Source organism: Oncorhynchus gorbuscha, unplaced genomic scaffold (genome assembly GCF_021184085.1).
Source record: "Oncorhynchus gorbuscha isolate QuinsamMale2020 ecotype Even-year unplaced genomic scaffold, OgorEven_v1.0 Un_scaffold_3491, whole genome shotgun sequence".
Classification (NCBI taxonomy): domain Eukaryota; kingdom Metazoa; phylum Chordata; class Actinopteri; order Salmoniformes; family Salmonidae; genus Oncorhynchus; species Oncorhynchus gorbuscha.
In genome coordinates, this window is record NW_025747712.1 from 14552 (window position 1) to 35375 (window position 20824).

The window sequence follows — 20824 nt, forward strand, 5'->3', positions numbered from 1 at the left end:
GTACTCCTAACAGGAGTGGGGAAAGGGAGTACTCCTAACAGCTAGTGGGGAAAGGAATGAGAGAGGGTACTCTAACAGGCTAGTGGGGAAAGGAATGAGAGCTAGGGTACTCCTAACAGCTAGTGGGAAAGGAATGAGAGAGCTGGGGGTACTCCTAACAGGCTAGTGGGGAAAGGAATGAGAGCTAACTAACAGGCTAGTGGGGAAAGGAATGAGAGCTAGGGTACTCCTAACAGCTAGTGGGGAAAGGAATGAAGCTAGGGTACTCCTAACAGGCTAGTGGGGAAAGCTAGGGTACTCCTAACAGGCTAGTGGGGAAAGGAATGAGAGCTAGGGTACTCTAGGGTACTCCTAACAGGCTAGTGGGGAAAGGAATGAGAGCTAGGGTACTCCTAACAGGCTAGTGGGGGGGAAAGGAATGAGAGCTAGGGTACTCCTAACAGGCTAGTGGGGAAAGGAATGAGAGCTAGGGTACTCCTAACAGGCTAGTGGGGGGAAAGGAATGAATGAGAGCTAGGGTACTCCTAACAGGCTAGTACTCCTAACAGGCTAGTGGGGGGAAAGGAATGGGGAAAGGAATGAGAGCTAGGGTACTCCTAACAGGCTAGTGGGGAAAGGAATGAGAGCTAGGGTACTCCTAACAGGCTAGTGGGGAAAGGAATGAGAGCTAGGTACTCCTAACAGGCTAGTGGGGAAAGGAATGAGAGCTAGGGTACTCCTAACAGGCTAGTGGGGAAAGGAATGAGAGCTAGGGTACTCCTAACAGGCTAGTGGGGAAAGGAATGGGAAAGGAATGAGAGCTAGGGTACTCCTAACAGGCTAGTGGGGAAAGGAATGAGAGCTAGGGTACTCCTAACATGATAGTGGGGAAAGGAATAGACAGGCTAGTGGGGAAAGGAATGAGAGCTAGGGTACTCCTAACATGATAGTGGGGAAAGGAATGAGACAGGCTAGTGGGGAAAGGAATGAGAGCTAGGTACTCCTAACAGGCTAGTGGGGAAAGGAATGAGAGCTAGGGTACTCCTAACAGGCTAGTGGGGAAAGGAATGAGAGCTAGGGTACTCCTAACAGGCTAGTGGGGAAAGGAATGAGAGCTAGGGTACTCCTAACAGGCTAGTGGGGAAAGGAATGAGAGCTAGGGTACTCCTAACAGGCTAGTGGGGAAAGGAATGAGAGCTAGGGTACTCCTAACAGGCTAGTGGGGAAAGGAATGAGAGCTAGGGTACTCCTAACAGGCTAGTGGGGAAAGGAATGAGAGCTAGGGTACTCCTAACAGGCTAGTGGGGAAAGGAATAGAGCTGGGGAAAGGAATGGTACTCCTAACAGGCTAGTGGGGAAAGGAATGAGAGCTAGGGTACTCCTAACAGGCTAGTGGGGAAAGGAGTGAGAGCTAGGGTACTCCTAACAGGCTAGTGGGGAAAGGAGTGAGAGCTAGGGTACTCCTAACAGGCTAGTGGGGAAAGGAGTGAGAGCTAGGGTACTCCTAACAGGCTAGTGGGGAAAGGAGTGAGAGCTAGGGTACTCCTAACAGGCTAGTGGGGAAAGGAGTGAGAGCTAGGGTACTCCTAACAGGCTAGTGGGGAAAGGAATGAGAGCTAGGGTACTCCTAACATGCTAGTGGGGAAAGGAATGAGAGCTAACTCCTAACAGGCTAGTAGGGGGAAAGGAATGAGAGCTAGGGTACTCCTAACAGGCTAGTGGGGAAAGGAATGAGAGCTAGGGTACTCCTAACAGGCTAGTGGGGAAAGGAATGAGAGCTAGGGTACTCCTAACAGGCTAGTGGGGAAAGGAATGAGAGCTAGGGTACTCCTAACAGGCTAGTGGGGAAAGGAATGAGAGGGGTACTCCTAACAGGCTAGTGGGGAAAGGAATGAGAGCTAGGGTACTCCTAACAGGCTAGTGGGGAAAGGAATGAGAGCTAGGGTACTCCTAACAGGCTAGTGGGGAAAGGAATGAGAGCTAGGTACTCCTAACAGGCTAGTGGGGAAAGGAATGAGAGCTAGGGTACTCCTAAACAGGCTAGTGGGGAAAGGAATGAGAGCTAGTACTCCTAACTGGGGAAAGGAATGAGAGCTAGGGTACTCCTAACATGATAGTGGGGAAAGGAATGAGAGCTAGGGTACTCCTAACAGGCTAGTGGGGAAAGGAATGAGAGCTAGGGTACTCCTAACAGGCTAGTGGGGAAAGGAATGAGAGCTAGGGTACTCTAACTAAGCAGGTACTCCTAACAGGCTAGTGGGGAAAGGAATGAGAGCTAGGGTACTCCTAACAGGCTAGTGGGGAAAGGAATGAGAGCTAGGGTACTCCTAACAGGCTAGTGGGGAAAGGAATGAGGCTAGGGTACTCCTAACAGGCTAGAAAGGAATGAGAGCTAGGGTACTCCTAACAGGCTAGTGGGGAAAGGGGGAAGTGGGGAAGGAATGCTAGTGGGGAAAGGAATGAGAGCTAGGGTACTCCTAACAGGCTAGTGGGGAAAGGAATGAGAGCTAGGGTACTCCTAACAGGCTAGTGGGGGAATGAAGGAATGGGGAAAGGAGAGCTAGGGTACTCCTAACAGGCTAGTGGGGAAAGGAATGAGAGCTAGGGTACTCCTAACAGGCTAGTGGGGAAAGGAAAGGGAACAGGCAGAGAGCTAGTAGTGAGAGCTATTCCTAACAGGCTAGTGGGGAAAGGAATGAGAGCTAGGGTACTCTAACAGTGAGAGCTTACTCTAACAGGCTAGTGGGGAAAGGAATGAGAGCTAGGGTACTCCTAACAGGCTAGTGGGGAAAGGAATGAGAGCTAGGGTACTCCTAACAGGCTAGTGGGGAAAGGAATGAGAGCTAGGGTACTCCTAACATGCTAGTGGGGTACTCCTAACAGGCTAGTGGGGAAAGGAATGAGAGCTAGGGTACTCCTAACAGGCTAGTGGGGAAAGGAAAAGGAATGAGAGCTAGGGTACTCCTAACAGGCTAGTGGGGAAAGGGAAAGGAATGAGGAAGCTAGGGTACTAACAGGCCTAGGTAAAGCTAACTCCTAACAGGCTAGTGGGGAAAGGAATGAGAGCTAGGGTACTCCTAACAGGCTAGTGGGGAAAGGAATGAGAGCTAGGGTACTCCTAACAGGCTAGTGGGGAAAGGAAAGCTAGGGTACTCCTAACACTAGTGGGGAAAGGAATGAGAGCTAGGGTACTCCTAACAGGCTAGTGGGGAAAGGAATGAGAGCTAGGGTCCTAACAGGCTAGTGGGGAAAGGAATGAGAGCTAGGGTACTCCTAACAGGCTAGTGAGGGAGCTGGGTACTCCCTAACAGGCTAGTGGGGAAAGGAATGAAGCTAGGTCCTAACAAGTGGGGAAAGGAATGAGTTACAGTTCTAGGGTAGAGAGACAGTTGGGAAAGCTAGAGAAGCTATAAAAACAAACACACAGACTAAAACTATTTCAGCTGTATAGTAAAAACTGTGTTATTAAAGCTGTACGATGAGTTATTCTTCATGCTTATGGTGCATGTTAGACAGAAATCAGTATAACCAAAGCAGTTATATGAAGAACAAACATTTTCCAAATGCATTTAGCCCTTCTAACAGTTTTCATATGTCTGGTTTCATCTTGTGATCAACTTTTGTTTCCACTGTAATGCTAGCGAGGAGCGGGGGTCAAATGCAGGTCAAGGCAGTAGTAGTAGAGCAATGAGCTGTAGATATGAGGTGGTGAGAGGCCGAATGTAGAGCAGGCCAAATGTAGAGCAGGGATGGGCAACTGGTCCTGAAGGGCCACAGTGTATACAGGCAGGCTTTTGTTCCAGCCCAGCATTGAAACACACCAGATTCACAAAGCCTGAAAAACTAGCCATGGTTTTCCAATATAGACCATGTTTGCTTTAATTAAGTCAGGTGTGTTAGGGTGGAGCAAAATCCTGCACCCACAACTGCAGATACCCATCCCTGGAATAGAGTTTTTCTCTGAGGGCATAGAGAGAGATATCAGAGGAGAAATAACAACGGAGAGGTTTTGAGGTCATAATACACACCAGAGTACTCCACTGGGGTTAGGGACAAGAGCCAGATGAGAGGACACAACGAGGAGAGAGAGAGGCGGGTTAGACACTGATGGAGCTAACAGCAGAGAATGACTTTCAACTTATACAAGCAGAATTTCTAAATCCACTTTAGCTTTGTTTTTACCTAACAGCAATGGTTATTTCACTTCAGTACAACAGCCAGTGTGTATTAGTGAGCTGAATGTAGTAAAATAGTGTCAGTTTATTGTCTAACTCAGTGGCCTGCTACTATAGTAATTCACGAGTTAGCATGCATTGAACACAGAAGCAGGAACCACGTAGGGAGGTCACCTGGGTAAACAACACACTCAGACACTCACAAGGGGTTAATACAAGTCATCCCAAAACTAGTTCAACTCCATCTGTCAAAAGACATTCCAAAACTAGTTTAACTTCATCTGTCAAGAGACATATTCTAAAGATACACTTTTAAATGAATCCAATTGTTGAACTTTGTAGTTGACAGTGTCACACAGTTTGTTCGTCCATTTTTTAAAATAGATAAATCTTCCCAAAAGTTGCTGTAATGCTGGGGGAAAATGAATACTATTTCTTGAAGGTGTCAGGCTTAATTTAGTTCTTACAGAATAGCTTATTTAGAAACAGATCCTTGTGTTGTAATTCATTATCATAACGTTACTACAATGTTACTACAACATTACTAAAATAGCCACATATCGTTAAAGGTGTTATATTTCATTACCATAGAGTCACTAGTGTTATAACAATGTTACTACAATCCTAAACACTACACATCCTTGGAGGTGTTTTGCTGCTATAGGAAAGAGGTCCTTCCCTCGCTTACCCAGCAGGTCGGCCCCCTCGTCCACGTCTCCGATGACGTCCCCTATGCCTGCAGACGACAGCTCCGCAAACAGAGAGTCTGTGTTGCGGTCAAACGCCATGTTCTCAATGCCAATGCCTCCTTTGGTCGGGGTGCTGCATAGTGGAGGGATTAGCAGTTAGCATTTAGCACATTGTACAGGAGTAAAACACAATGTATTTCAAGGTCTAAATTGTCATCTCAATTTGTCAATGAAAGAGAGGATTTATCCCAAGTTGATTATATGGTCATGGTTTTGTAGGGGTTACCTGGATGCTTTGTATCCACTGAGGTCCATGTCCAGTTCAGGGGTGGACTCAATGATGTCATGCACCTCTGAGCTATCATCATTCTCTGGCAAACCTACAGGACACATATAATACGGAATAGAATCAAATCTAAGAGACCTTCATTATGTGCTATTAGATCATCAAGAATGGATACAAAGACAAATCTCTCTGTCATCTACCATTATAATACTTGTCGTGAGGACTTGTAGTATCGTGAGTAACATTTCATACCCACTGATATTGACCTGTTCCCCAGTGCCGCCAGCAACTCCATGCTCTTACTGCTTGGCCCCTCCCCCTCCATGGCGACGTCCGAGGCCGTGGTGGACATGGGAGTGACCGACTTTGGGCCAAGGTCCGACAGCTCGTCCTGCAACCACAACCGATAGGGTCATCATAGAGGTCACAGAGAGGTCAAGAGTCAAAGGTTAACCCTAACCCTGACCTTGACCCATTTTCCTGAACTAGGGCCCAGAGTTTTTCATGGTACGGTCATGTGCGGAGGAAAAACTCCTGCCTCTAGTGCTAGGTACAGTAGAGACAGAACAGGAAGTAAGGAACACAGGGATGTCACCATGGTAACAGGTCTGACAGGGGAGACACCACAACACCACAGCTCAGCCTGGCTTAAAGCAATCACACTGGAGCTGGAGACAAAACTAAACAAGCACTAGTTACAGACATTGAGGATACAAGTAGTACAGACAGAAACCCATCTCCTATGATCCATCAACTTCCATTAAAAATGTATTCTATTATGAGTCAGTTAAGAACAAATTCTTATTTACAATGACGGCCTACACCGGCCAAACCCGGACAATGCTGGGCCAATTGGGACTCCCAATCACAGCTGGATGTAATTCAGCCTGGATTCAAACCAGGAGCTGTAGTGACGCCTCTTGCACTGAGATGCAGTGCCTTAGACCACTGTGCGACTCGGGAGTAAAGATGTTTCATTTTAATATATAACATTTCTTAAAGGTATTTATTTGAAGTGATGGCTTTTTCATTGGGCTCTAAAAAACTGAAATTGGTATCCATTATTCTGTACAATAATCAAATATGAATTTGATGGTAGATCATCTATTTTGTGTAGTTTGAGCTCAGGACCAGGAACATGTTGACTGGGACAAGGAAGGGTAGAACACAGTCAACAGCGAATACACACTAATTCACACTTCACATCAGATCACAGGGTTCACATGGACTTCACAAGAGGTCAGAGGTCAACACAGAACATAAACCAATCATGGGCCCAGTGGGGAGTGCCATTCCTTCACTGAGAGACAACAACACAGAACACAAACACAACTCAAAGGTCAGCTCATAACAGAAACAAACACAAGATTCACTATGAATGACAACAAAATAATAAGTGAACTAATCTCCAATGTTAAGTCTACATAGAGTACAATAAGATAGAAAAGTACAGAGTGGAGTTCTACTGTGTAAAACTACAAAGAGTGTTATAACTACGAAGACTGTTATTTAACTACGGAGAGTGTTATGCTAAAACTGTGAGACAACATACTGTGAGACAATTTGCTTCCAAGTTCACGTGAAAACAATGAGACGGAGCTAGGACAGCAACAGCTTGTGTAAGAAGTACAGCTAGTACCATGCAGCTTGGCAAAATGAAACACGACAACATAGAAGCTGAATGGAACCACGCCTTCCCCACTCTACAGACCACTGACTGATCAAAACAGCTCATTTTAGGAGGGAAACTAAATGGAGGTGATCATGGACTGTTCCTTTAGCTCACTGAGGAGGATCTATCTAGGATTTGAAGGGAAACCTGACATGGTTGCATTGGGCTCAGGTGGTCTGTGAAGTGAGGGACTTTGAATGATGCGCATAGAGATGCTGCTTGCTCTGAGAAAATGAATCAGCACAATGAAGACAACTACTAAAGCCCCAACACACACACAACATGGGGTCTCCATGGCGATGTACAAGCGGGTTGCAGTGACGCTTTTCTTCTCCACCACCACAGAGACAACTACCTTGCAGTGGTCTGGGAGAGAATTCCCCCAAGAGATCTGCAGCGTACTGTAGCCATCCCTTTTCTCTGGGGGCTCGTCTGCATCCAACTGCTTGGGAAGAGAGATACAATGAAGAGGCGCATTTCTGCAGAAGCACTGAGGCAACACACACTGCCAAGCGTGCGTGTGTGTGTGTGTGAGTGTGTGTGAGTGTCGGTCTACATTGCTCACAGCTGGTGATGGCTGGCTGAAAGTCAAGGTTATTAGATTCAACATGTGGGAGGTGTTGAGGCGACCCACTAGCCCAGTGACTACCATCTCACCACAGCTGACTGAAGCCTATGAAGTCCAGTCACTGAACCATACAGAAGAACCCTACTTACATAGTCAGAGTATTATTGTGTCAATGAAATGTAGGGTTTGAGTTACTCACATACTGACTCTTTGGGTTGAACGCTTATGAGGTCGCCCTTATTTATGGGAGAACCCAAAAACCCTGAACACACTCGAATTACAAACTAAATCTGAAAATACATATGTTCCCATCCTTCATTGGTGGCTGCAATCTCCCTTTTCTATGTTCTTCTGTATGGGTAAGAGACGGGTTATTGCAATGAATGATTCCGTTACCATTCTAAAAGTCCAGGCATCAGAAGCAGTGGTAATCTGGTTGAAATGGCCCACAGCATTTGGTTCATGGCTGCGAGACATATGTTTGCTGTATGAATTGACAGCTGGACGAGAGCAGTGCTTAATCAATAGTAGTGAGTGACCGATGGCATTTGTTAATGAACTCAGAGCAGTTCATCTGAAGAGAATACATGTCAGAAAACTATGGTCATGTCAACATGGGGTTTGCACATAACCCCCAACTTGTTCTTATGACATCATTTCAACCAGCTTTGAATGCTGGGACTGAGTATTTATAGCCTATATAAAGAAAACCAATACAGTCTAAGAGATACCACTCTCACTACACTTACAGATCAACAATAGACGATTCCAAAAAAGAAAAAGCTATTTCTAGGTAGGCCACGCCATAAAATGTTGTGTAATAGAACATTTTGACAATCAATACAACTACTCATTCACAAAGAGTCAAAACATCCAATCACGTGCCGGCCTGCGCTCTCTCTCCCCCAGGGATTGGGTGCCTGCCAGCAGCCTCTATCCCAGAATGTACCACGGCACAGACCGTCTACCCCTCGTCACGGAGACCATGCCCCACTTCTGAACGAAGCGGAGTAGCAGCCGAAATAACACAGGCACCCTTAGGGTATCATTTACATTTACATTTAAGTATCATCATCACTGAAGAGAAAAACAGATATGTATACAGACTCCATGCAGTAATCTTCAAAGTGGTGATGCTTATTGCTACCGCTTATGTAAAGGACCTGCAAAGCCCCGTTCAGGACGGTACAATAACACACTGTAAGTCTTTGTGACTGTGGGTCTGTGGGGGGAGAGTGACGGCATTTGGTAGACTACTGAGAATCTCATCCAACGCCAGAGAGCGATGATGTCATTATGTTACCATCTGACAGACATCTAACAGCATGAGGACAAATGACTAAATAAGGAGCATTCTATCCTGCTAAGTTATGCATATTCATGAAGTTGGCCCTCTCTGAAACATGCAGGAGGGGAGGGCGGTTGTATGAATACACAGAAACCCCTGCCAGATCCTTCTAGAAGACATCACAGAGGGGTGCCGACTCTCTCCCCTCTAAGACCCCTTTCCAAAGGCCTCTTCATTAGACATGCTAAGCGTGCCTAGTCCAAAGCCCTGTACTCTAAGCACATGAGGGGGAGGAAACAATAGGAGGCAGCCACTTTAGACTATTGAGGTGCACCCTTGCTCTCTCACACTGTGCATGATTAGTCCAAACCCCCCCTTCTTGCAGAAAAAGGCATTTCAAATGTATTTCAACAGGGCCCTATAGCCTCACCCAGGCAGAAATAAACAGACTCAGGTTTATTCAAATGTATCTGATCATTAAAATAGACAGTTTAATTCGCCCCTTTTTTTCTAGGCTGTGTCAATCACATCTCTGTGTATCTATTATCGAGCCATCCCCATTTCCCACCTTGAGGCTGGCATTGGAGCGCGGATGTTCCAGGTCGTTGAACCTCCAGGCCTCTGCGCCCGGCGTCTCAGACCTGGCCTGGAGGTCAGGGGTCAGAACTGCCCCCCCTCCTGACATGGGGAAGACACCCAGAGACATGGGACGCTCTTTCCTAGAGAGACAGAAGAGGAAGAGGGTCAGGCAGTATCAAAAGGTTGGCTGGTCCTCATTAAAGTCCCATAGATTACTTCACTATTCCCTTTCTGTTTACAAAGCTCTACTAAACAAATGAGGTGAATCCACCTTCAGTTTAGATTTTTGGAATAACCTGCAGAACTCCCAGTGTCCTGAATCCCTCGTTCCGCTAAGGCAGTTTAGGAGTATAATGTTGAATTTGTGAAATAGGAATTGCATTTGTCTTGATTAAATGTCAACATTTACTCAGATGTTGAAGTTGTAGTTTTTAAATTGTAATCTGTAGTTTTTATAAATGTTTTATTGGAATGTTAATGTTTGGTCTCAATGAGCTCCCCTGGTTAAATAAAACATTTAAAAATATATACTTTTAGAATGTTCCAAGTCATTAAATTCCACCTGCTAACAGATGATCACAATGATCTACAGGTAACTGACAAAATAAAGGAAACACCAACATAAAGTGTCTTAATAGGGTGTTGGGCCACAACGAGAACAGCTTCACTGTGCCGTGACATAGATTCTACAAGTGTCTGGAACTCTATTGGAAGGATGTGACACCATTCTACCACAAGAAATTCCATCATTTGTTGTCTTGTTGATGGTGGAGGAAATGCTGTCTCAGGCGCCGCTTCAGAATCTCCCATAAGCAGTGGTGGAAAAGTAGTCAATTCTCATACTTGAGGAAAAGTAAAGATACTTTAATAGAAAACCACTCAAGTAAAACTGAAAGTCACCCAGTAAAATACTACTTGAGTAAAAGACTAAAAGTATTTGGTTTTAAATATACTTAAGTATCAAAAGTAAATGTAGTTGCTAAAATCTACTTAAGTGTCAAAAGTAAAAGTACAAATAATTTTAAAAAATCCTTATATTAAGCAAATCAAACAGCACAATTGTCTTGTTTTTATTCACAGATATCCAGGGTCACACTCCAACACTCTGACATCATTACAAACAAAGCATGTGTGTTTAGTGAGTCCGCCAGATCAGAGGCAGTAGGGATGACCAGGGATGTTCTCTTGATAAGTGTGCGAATTGGACCATTTTCTGTCCTACTAAGCATTCAAAATGTAAGGAGTACTTTGAGTGTCAGGGAAAATGTTTGGAGTAAAAAGAATATAATATTCTTTAGGAATGTAGTGAAGTAAAAGTACATCACCGGGGACAAGCTTCCTGCCGTCCAGGACCTCTATACCAGTAGGTGTCAGAGAAAGGCCCTAAAAATGACCAAAGACTCCAGCCACCCCAATCATAGACTGTTCTCTCTGCTACCACACGGCAAGCGGTACCGGAGTGCCAAGTCTAGGACCAAGAGGCTTCTAAACAGCTTCTACCCCCAAGCCATAAGACTCCTGAACATCTAGTCAAATGGCTCCCCAGACTCTTTGCATTGTCCCCCTCCCCCCTTCTACTCTGCTGCTACTCTGTTATTATATATGTATAGTCACTTTAATAACTCTACCTACATGTACATATTACCTCAATTACCTCGACACTGGTGCCCCGCACATTGACTCTGTAATGGTACCCCCTGTATATAGCCCTGCTATTGTTATTTACTGCTGCTCTTAGCTTTTACTTTTTTTTTGGGGGGGGGGGTATTTTCTGAAAACTTCATTGTTGATTAAGGGCTTGGCATTTTGTAAGGTCTACTACACCTGTTGTATTCTGCATTTCACTGTAAGGTCTACTACACCTGTTGTATTCTGCGCATGTGACTAATACAATTTTATTTTATTTGAAAAGTTGTCAAAAATATTAATAGTAAAGCACAGATACCAAAAAATGACTTAAGTAGCACTTTATTGTATTTTTACTTAAGTACTTTTTCATGCTCATCAACTCTGTCTCTCGAGTTGCGCAGCAGTCTAAGGAACTGCATCTCAGTGTAATAGGTATCACTACAGTCCCTGGTTTGAATCCAGGCTGTATCACATCAGGCCGTGATTGGGTGTCCCATATGGCAGTGCACAATTGGCCCAGTGTTGCCCAGGGTAGGCCGTCATTATAAATAACAATTTGATCTTAACTGACTTGCCTAGTTAAATAAAGGTAAAAAAAAAAATTTAAGTTAAATAATCAAACCACTCATCCCCTGTGGATGGGGACATTGTCATCCAATGGGGGCATAGCCATGGCAGCCAAAATAATGGCCTGCCCAGAATATTTACCATGATGGGATGTTAATTCCTTAATTATCTCAGGAAACAGACCCGTGTGGAAGTACCTGTTTTCAATAGACTTTGTACCCTCATTTAATCAAGTGTTTCAATTATTTTGGCAGTTACCTGTATAACACCAAGCCTTACCTGACTCTGCCCACAGTTCCAGAGTCTGAAGTCTCTACTACACTCATATGGTGGAGCTTGATCCTCTCTACATGCTCCATGTAGTTATGTATCATCTGTAATGGACAGAACAGACAGGTTAGTTCTACATGCTCTGTGTTGTTATGTATCATCTGTAATGGACAGAACAGACAGGTTAGTTCTACATGCTCCATGTAGTTATGGATCATCTGTAATGGACAGAACAGACAGGTTAGTTCTACATGCTCCGTGTAGTTATGGATCATCTGTAATGGACAGAACAGACAGGTTAGTTCTACATGCTCTGTGTTGTTATGGATCATCTGTAATGGACAGAACAGACAGGTTAGTTCTACATGCTCTGTGTTGTTATGGATCATCTGTAATGGACAGAACAGACAGGTTAGTTCTACATGCTCCGTGTAGTTATGGATCATCTGTAATGGACAGAACCAGGTTAGTTCTACAGTTATGGATCATCTGTAATGGACAGAACAGACAGGTTAGTTCTACATGCTCTGTGTTGTTATGGATCATCTGTAATGGACAGAACAGACAGGTTAGTTCTACATGCTCTGTGTTGTTATGGATCATCTGTAATGGACAGAACAGACAGGTTAGTTCTACATGCTCTGTGTTGTTATGGATCATCTGTAATATGTTGTTATCAGTTCTACATGCTCTGTGTTGTTATGGATCATCTGTAATGGACAGAACAGACAGGTTAGTTCTACATGCTCTGTGTTGTTATGGATCATCTGTAATGGACAGAACAGACAGGTTAGTTCTACTTTTGGTACTTGAAATCTTATTCTTAGGAAAACAATACAGATAGGAAGAGTTCTCTCTCTCTCTCTCTCTCTCTCTCTCTCTCTCTCTCTCTCTCTTTACCTCTGTGTGTCTTTGATGGAGTGAGTTGAACTCCTTCTTCAGCTCAGACTCTCGCTCTTCCATCCTGCCGACTGAAGGAGAAAGAAGAAGAAGAACATCAGTTTGTCAGACAGTCAGTCAGTCAGATTAGTCAGTTTGTCAGACAGTCAGTCAGTCAGATTATCAATTTGTCAGACAGTCAGTCAGTCAGATTATCAATTTTGTCAGACAGTCAGTCAGTCAGATGATCAATTTGTCAAGACAGTCAGACAGTCAGTCAGTCAGATGTCATCCATCAATTTGTCAGACAGACAGACAATCAGTCAGTCAGATTATCAATTTGTCAGACAGTCAGTCAGTCAGATGATCAATTTGTCAGACAGTCAGTCAGAGATCAGTCAGACAGACAGTCATCAGTTTGTCAGACACAGTTTGTCAGACAGTCAGTCAGTCATTTGTCAGACAGTCAGTGATCAATTTGTCAGACAGACAGTCAGTCAGATGATCCGTTTTCAGACAGACAGTCAATCAGATTATCCATTTGTCAGACAGACAAGACAGTCAGTCAGTTAGTCTTTTCCAACGCCAGTCTAGTCAGCTGTTAAATGAGTAGCTGTTCTTATAAGGAAACACACAGACACAGAGGCTAACCAATGAGTCATTAGTAACACCATATTGTGACAAAAGGTAAAGCTTCAATGACCACACAAATAGAACTGCTTTGAACTGAGATAAAATACTTTCACATTCTTGTGTTTCCAGAGAGACGACTGTGTCTGTTATCAACGCTGTTATAGCCACTACAGCCAGCCCACATTATCAACATCTATTGAAAGCAGCACAACAAGGAAAGATGTGGGACAAGCTATACTCTACTCCCTGTAATGACAATGATCTGCCACTAGGTGTCCTCGGTTCAACGGTAATAAGACATCAGACACTAGACTGTTGTGTGACGCCAATGGGGCGGGGAACTCACAGCACAGAGGAAGTGATCTCTCTCAAATGATTTTAAATAGGCCCGATTTAAGAGGTGACAAAAACCCTAATCCTCCCATTAGTCTGTCTGGTTTAGCCTAAACCTGGCGTAGAGCAGCACAACAGCCGGAGAACAGCACAGGGATACTATCAATTACACTGGCATTAACACTCTTCAAACGCTGCTGGGACACTGGGATAATGTTTGAATTGAAAATACTGCTGTGAGGTTATGGTAAAGTTTGAATTGAAAATGCCATGACTATTCTAGAGGGATTCTGTGTCTGTTTCTGATGTGAAAGGAAAATAAGGGCGGGGTAACTTCATGTGATGAATTGATATGTGCTGTTGATGTCATTTACTGATCAAACAAATCTCCACTCTGTGTCTAGACAAACAGAGCATCACTGTGTCTAGATGAAACAGAGCATCTCCAGTGTCTAAACAGAGCATCTCCACTCTGTGTCTAGATGAAACAGAGCATCTCCACTCTGTGTCTAGATGAAACAGAGCATCTCCACTCTGTGTCTAGATGAAATAAGAGCATCTCCACTCTGAATGTCTAGATGAAACAGAGCATCTCCACTGTGTCTAGATGAAACAGAGCATCTCCACTCTGTGTCTAGATGAAACAGAAACTCTGTGTCTAGGGATGAGCACCTCTCCACTCTGTGTCTAGATGAAACAGAGCATCTCCACCCTGTGTCTAGATGACCAGAGCATCTCCACTCTGTGTCTAGATGAAACAGAGCACTCTGTGTATAAATGAGTGACCATCTGGCACTGTGAGATTGATATGTGCATCTCCACTCTGTGTCTAGATGAAACAGAGCATCTCCACTCTGTGTCTAGATGAAACAGAGCATCTCCACTCTGTGTCTAGATGAAACAGAGCATCTCCACTCTGTGTCTAGATGAAACAGAGCATCTCCACTGTGTCTAGATGAAACAGAGCATCTCCACTCTGTGTCTAGATGAAACAGAGCATCTCCACTCTGTGTCTAGATGAAACAGAGCATCTCCACTCTGTGTCTAGATGAAACAGAGCATCTCAACTCTGTGTCTAGATGAAACAAATCAAATAAAATTGTATTTGTCACATACACATGGTTAGCAGATGTTAGTGCAAGTGTATGCGAAATGCTTGTGCTTCTAGTTCACGACAGATGCAGTAATAACCAACAAGTAATCTAGCTAACAATTCCAAAACTACTACCTTATAGACACAAGTGTAAGGGGATAAAGAATATGTACATAAAGATATATGAATGAGTGATGGTACAGAGCAGCATAGGCAAGATACAGTAGATGGTATTGAGTGCAGTATATACATATGAGATGAGTATGTAAACAAAGTGGCATAGTTAAAGTGGCTAGTGATACATGTATTACATAAGGATGCAGTAGATGATATAGAGTACAGTATATACGTATACATATGAGATGAATAATGTAGGGTATGTAAACATTATATTAGGTAGCATTGTTTAAAGTGGCTAGTGATATATTTACATCATTTCCCATCAATTCCCATTATTAAAGTGGCTGGAGTTGAGTCAGTCTGTTGGCAGCAGCCACTCAATGTTAGTGGTGGCTGTTTAACAGTCTGATGGCCTTGAGATAGAAGCTGTTTTTCAGTCTCTCGGTCCCAGCTTTGATGCACCTGTACTGACCTCGCCTTCTGGATGATAGCGGGGTGAACAGGCAGTGGCTCGGGTGGTTGTTGTCCTTGATGATCTTTATGGCCTTCCTGTGACCGGGTGGTGTAGGTGTCCTGGAGGGCAGGTAGTTTTGCCCCGGTGATGCGTTGTGCAGACCTTACGAGAGAGCCTTACGGTTGTGGGCGGATCAGTTGCCGTACCAGGCGGTGATACAGCCCGACAGGATGCTCTCGATTGTGCATCTGTAGAAGTTTGTGAGTGCTTTTGGTGACAAGCCAAATTTCTTCAGCCTCCTGAGGTTGCGCCTTCTTCACGATGCTGTCTGTGTGGGTGGACCAATTCAGTTTGTCTGTGATGTACGCCGAGGAACTTAAAACTTACTACCCTCTCCACTACTGTTCCATCGATGTGGATAGGGGGGTGTTCCCTTTGCTGTTTCCTGAAGTCCACAATCATCTCCTTAGTTTTGTTGACGTTGAGTGTGAGGTTATTTTCCTGACACCACACTCCGAGGGCCCTCACTTCCTCCCTGTAGGCCGTCTCGTCGTTGTTGGTAATCAAGTCTACCACTGTTGTGTCGATCCGCAAACTTGATGATTGAGTTGGAGGCGTGCGTGGCCACGCAGTCGTGGGTGAACAGGGAGTACAGGAGAGGGCTCAGAACGCACCCTTGTGGGGCCCCAGTGTTGAGGATCAGCGGGGTGGAGATGTTGTTGCCAGTACCCAGTTGCACAGGGCGGGGTCGAGACCCAGGGTCTCGAGCTTGATGACGAGCTTGGAGGGCACTATGGTGTTAAATGCCGAGCTGTAGTCGATGAACAGCATTCTCACATAGGTATTCCTCTTGTCCAGATGGGTTAGGGCAGTGTGCAGTGTGGTTGAGATTGCATCGTCTGTGGACCTATTTGGGCGGTAAGCAAATTGGAGTGGGTCTAGGGTGTCAGGTAGGGTGGAGGTGATATGGTCCTTGACTAGTCTCTCAAAGCACTTCATGATGACGGAAGTGAGTGCTACGGGGGGCGGTAGTCATTTAGCTCAGTTACCGTAGCTTTCTTGGGAACAGGAACAATGGTGGCCCTCTTGAAGCATGTGGGAACAACAGACTGGGATAGGGATTGATTGAATATGTCCGTAAACACACCAGCCAGCTGGTCTGCGCATGCTCTGAGGGCGCGGCTGGGGATGCGCGAGGGTTGACACGTTTAAATGTTTTCCTCACGTCGGTTGCAGTGAAGGAGAGTCCGCATGTTTTAGTTGCGGGCAGTGTCAGTGGCACTGTATTGTCCTCAAAGGTATTTAGTCTGCCTGGGAGCAAGACATCCTGGTCCGTGACGGTGCTGGTTTTCTTTTTGTAATCCGTGATTGACTGTAGACCCTGCCACATACCTCGTGTCTGAGCCGTTGAATTGAGATTCTACTTTGTCTCTATACTGACGCTTAGCTTGTTTGATTGCCTTGCGGAGGGGAATAGCTACACTGTTTGTATTCGGTCATGTTTCCAGTCACCTTGCCCTGATTAAAAGCAGTGGTTCACGCTTTCAGTTTCATGCGAATGCTGCCATCAATCCACGGTTTCTGGTTTGGGAATGTTTTAATCGTTGCTATGGGAATGTTTTAATAGTTGCTATGGGTTGCTAACAGAGCATCTCCACTCTGTGTCTAGATGAAACAGAGTTGAAGAGGCTAGAGGTTTTCATGGTGATGTTCTGGTACAGGGATAACCCTAGAATAATCTGGAAAGTCAGATAATTGCGTACTGGGAGAATGATATAACATTGGAACATGGCACCACTACAACAAGGTCAACGGTACCATTTCCATGATGTAGCCGACTGGCACTAGGAACGCATGTCACACAAGGCTGTGGTGGTGGGCCATTTATGATGATGTCATCGGACCGGCAGTGCAGTCCAGTAGTGGGTGCAGCGTGTCGTTATTCATGGGTCTTCATTACAGTATGATCAGTTCCTCTTTGGTGGATGAATTCCCTTTGATCAGCATAGCAGGGACCAATGAGTTCATTCTATCTGACTGTAGATTACAGGATAAGGGCCCCATCCCCATCTCCCTAATTAACATCATCTCACTGTGGTGTTATTGATATTATATCAAGCCATTACATCTCCTGAATGAGGGACCACTACTCCACATCACATAGAGGAGGACAGATTGTTCTGACTCCAGATTAGTTAGTTAGTTAGGTGGGTAGGTCTCCCTGTCTTAGGGCTAATTAGCCAGAGCCATATACTGCATGTGCTATACAACTGCACCCATATACCATGTATACTGTACATGTCTAGCCTGGTGTCTGACTGTTCCCACATATGGATGGATTGATTCATCACGGTTTTTAAGCATCAGTGCAGTGTATTACATTAACATGCACATTGTGGTGGAAATACTTCCCAGCCATTCATACGAACCACAGTGACTGTGGCCAGCTATGGGAGGAGCCATTCTCTCTGCCTGCCCAACAGGCATCCGCAGGACAGCTATGTGGTCCTTCTCTGAGGAGTGGCGAGAGTGGGTAGGATGTAGACCGAGTTAGTGTGTTTAGAACGTTGGCTCACTCTGTTGGGTGGACTGGGTGAGAGGAAGAACTGCATCTACACAATATTCTGTTTCTTTTTGACAAAAGACAATGAAAGCCATTGTCAAAGAAACCAAGAGTTGTGTCTGCAGATCAGGGTTGGGGTCAATTCCATCTTAATTCCAGGCAATTCAGAAGGTAAACCAAATTCCAATTTTCCTAACTGAAAAGCATTGAAGATAATTGGAATTTCAGTGTACTTCCAGAATTGACTGGAATTTAAATGGAATTGACCACAACCTGCAGCAGATACACACCATGTCTAAACAGCATTCTAGTGTACTACTGTCCTGCAAAGTAACCACGGATCTGGAAGTCCACTCCTCTTCTCCTTCATACAAGCTTCCCAATTGAAGTAAGAGGGCAAGTAAGAGATGATGCCTGCAGTCTAAGACTATCCACACATAGTAGCTTGTGGGCAACTCTACACATAGAGTAGCTGTGGACTCTGCCCTGGTTGGAGAACGCCTGTCTGGAACAGCATAATGGCCCATGAATTATTCACCACCGACTGGGAGTGGCAGCAGCCAGGACAGCGTGCTCTACAAATGGTTAACTACATGAATAGGACTCGTAACTGTTTATACAGACAGGGCGTGTGCCGTTACGATCTGCATTTCCCAGGCCTGGGTTGTCAGTCTGTTTCTGCTTTAGCAATTGTTTAGCATGACAACAATAAAGGAAATGGCTGAAGCAGGAACTGGCAGTCAGATTGTAATTTTCCTAAGACTGAAGAACAACAGCAGTATGTCAATTTATGAAGCTATGGTTCTCTCCTCCTCAATAAGTCATTGCTAACAGAGGTTTGAGCTATCACATCACACTGTGGATGCATGTGTTCCCTAAAGGCACCGAATCAGACTCCCCTCCTAAATCCACCAATGGGATGTGGTGCCTGGCTGCCACTTAAAGAGGATGGGAGTAACAGTAATCCTGTAATCCCATTACTGTCACCCAAAAAGAGTGTGAATGAATGCGTGTGTGTGTGTGCATGCGTGCGTGCGTGTGTGTGTGCGTGCGTGTGTGCGTGTGTCTAATTAATTGTCCGAGGGATTAATGGGAGACGAGAAAGGCAGAGGCAGAGAATATGATGGAAATACATTTGCACTGGGCTCCATGGAGATGCTATTTATGGACTGCTGTGTGCAAAATGGTAGGCATACCAATGATGTGAAATGCATGTATGTGGCTGTGTGGGTGGGTGGGTGGGTAATGTATGCGTGGATTCAGTGTGAGAGGGAGAGAGGAGAAACAGGAGTGAGATGGTATTATTATTATTATTATGGTGAATCTAAAACCACCTCCTCGCCCCTACCAAATCACTCCGTTGTCACGTGTTGCTCATGAAACTCTGAGGGTGACTTCCAGAGAGCGGCGAGGGGATCAATAAGCCCATCAACGCCAGGACAAACTCCTGACTTGAATGATGCAGTTCATGTTACCCTTTTAAATAATAAAACAAGCATGAAATTCAAATGAACAAATCCACCCTGTCGTTTTACAAAATCTGAACCTCAGCAACAGTTAAACATTTAATTTGGGTGTTATTTCTTCTTTTACATGTATCAAGTTTCGACATTAGACAAACAAATGCATTGGGCACGTCTCTCCATTCCTTTATGTGAAATTGCGAGAACTCAAAAATAACGCAGTGCTTTACGGGATTGCACATTGCTATGGATCAGGCAGTGTTGCAGACTCAGTGGAAGTGCCTACCGGAGGGGCTAATAAGCTCCTACACACCCTCAATAGCTTTCACTCACTCAGCTTTGGGACACTAGTGCAAATGGCGGAGGTGCATGTGAACGCGAAGTGGAGGGTAAGAGGTCGATTTGGGATTCAGCCTGTGTGTCACGCCCTGGTCGAAGTATTTTGTGTTTATCTTTATGTATTGGGGCAGGCCAGGGTGTGGCATGGGGTTTTTGTATTGTGGTGTGTTTTGTCTTGGGGTTTTGGTATATAGCGGGATTGTAGCTAGTGGGGTGATCTAGCAGAGTCTATGGCTGTCTGGAGTGGTTCTCAATCAGAGTCAGGTGTTTATCGTTGTCCATATTTAGGCAGCCATATTCTTTGGTTGTTTTGTGGGTGATTGTCCTTAGTGTCTTTGTTCCTGTCGCTGTGTTAGTTGACACAAGTATAGGCTGTTTTCGGTTTTCATCACGTTTATTGTTTTGTAGTGTTTTTTTGTATTGATTCGTGTTACGTTTGTTTTGATTAAACATGGATCGCAATCTACACGCTGCAGTTTGGTCCGACTCTCCTTCACCACACCTAGAAAACCGTTACAGTGTGTGTGTGTGTGTGTGTGTGTGTGTGTGTGTGTGTGTGTGTGTGTGTGTGTGTGTGTGTGTGTGTGTGTGTGTGTGTGTGTGTGTGTGTGTGTGTGTGTGTGTGTGTGTGTGTGTGTGTGTGTGTGTGTGTGTGTGTGTGTGTAAACTTACTTTGGTCTGCATAGTTCTTGATCTTGAGCTCAAGCTGGCGGGAGTGGGACTCCATTCTGCCCACATAGTTCTGAAGGTCCTTCTTCTCCTGCTCCTGACTGTCCTCAAACTCCATGAACTTCTGCTCAGAGACACACAGAGAGAACCCTCAGTAACTCTCTCTCATCAGTAACATATACAGTCGTGGCCAAAAGTTTTGAGAATGACACAAATGTTCATTTTCACATAGTCTGCTGCCTCAGTTTGTATGATGGCAATTTGCATATACTCCAGAATGTTATGAAGAGTAATCAGATTAATTTCAATTAATTGCAAAGACCCTCTTTGCCATGCAAAGGAACTGAATCCCCAAAAACATTTCCACTGCATTTCAGTCCTGCCACAAAATTACCAGCTGACATCATGTCAGTGATTCTCTCATTAATACAGGTGTGAGTGTTGGCGAGGACAAGGCTGGAGATCACTGCTCATTGCTGGAGATCATGCTCATTGAGTTCGAATAACAGACTTGAAGCTTCAAAAGGAGGGTGGTGCTTGGAATCATTGTTCTTCCTCTGTCAACCATGGTTACCT

General features: G+C 44.7%; 1 pseudogene; it reads right to left on the minus strand.

The window, feature by feature from the left end:
• The window catches only part of LOC124027699, a 34145-nt pseudogene extending 13747 nt beyond the window's left edge, over positions 1–20398 (minus strand).
• Between the last annotated feature and the right edge of the window lie 426 nt (positions 20399–20824).